Genomic DNA, 1,197 nt, shown 5'->3' with positions numbered 1-1,197 from the left:
CTAAAAGTATTTAATTACTGATAAACCTACTTAAGCTTGATAAATAAAAACAAACCACTCAAGGAGATTTTCCTGTCTTTTTTTATTTCACCTAGTAACTTAATTTTTTAAAGTACTGTGCATACTTTAGGGGCATCGAAAAAATCAAATTATAGATTATTGACATACAAAATAGCACCTAAAAACAATAATTATTCGAAATGCTTGTTTCCCTAAGATAATATCACAATAGTTACTAAAACTATCACGTAATATTAATAAAAGATATACAGTGTGAGTCAAAAAGTTCACATAGTTCAAATAACTAATATGTGACAAGAATGTGTCATGGCAACAATATGCAAAAGAACACTTCCAGTACCTATGTAAAAAGTTAAGTTATACAAAAGACAGTTTATCTAAAAAAGCGACAAAAGTTGCTGGGAATAAAATTTAAAGCTCAAGTTTGCTTTGGTTAGATTTGTTTTGGTTTGGTTTGTTGGTTCATTTTTGTTTATTTTCGCTTTCTCCCGGTACGGTATTGATGTCTAAATTACAGTATCTACTAGGATAAGTTCATACGTACATAAACAAATTTTCATTTAACTAATTTCAGTTAAAAGTCGGAAAAAAGAGAATGATGCATTTCCGCAGAGAAATTTTTATGATTTTGTGTTTGGGGAGACTTCTATAGCAGGGTGTCCCAGAAATAAGTGCAAGTATTTTAAGGGGTGCTGGTAGATCTCGATAAAAGAAACATATATTTTCTTTTTATCGTTTTTCAAATAAGTCCAAAATAACGGAGTTATTTTACTTTGAAAATTTCGAAAAAAAAGATGATTTTTTGCTAAAATTTTGAGAACCACCGGATCTTTTCTGGATTTTCTTTCTTGTAAATTTAATGTAATACCTATGTTGCCATATTACCAGGAAATTATGTTTTTTAACTAAAAATTAAAAAAAATCCAAAACATTTTTCAAAAAAAAACTCATAGGCGTTTTCTGGGGTTGAACTATACCACCAGTTAAAATACTTGCACTTATTTCTGGGACACCCTGTATACTGGATATTTCTTCCCCTAGGAGATGCAAGACCTTGTCGTTGGTGGGGAAGCTCCTGGTCAGGTGCTGGGGGGAATCCCCCCTAGCACTTTGCTTGGTCTAAGAAGCATCTCACTCATCGTCTTGTCTCTGACTGTAGTGTCGTGGCCAGGGAAG

The sequence above is a fragment of the Sitophilus oryzae genome, unplaced genomic scaffold, assembly GCF_002938485.1.
Source record: "Sitophilus oryzae breed Bouriz unplaced genomic scaffold, Soryzae_2.0 scaffold_170_pilon_pilon, whole genome shotgun sequence".
NCBI classification, from domain to species: Eukaryota; Metazoa; Arthropoda; class Insecta; order Coleoptera; family Curculionidae; genus Sitophilus; species Sitophilus oryzae.
Note: the sequence above shows the minus strand (reverse complement) of the source record.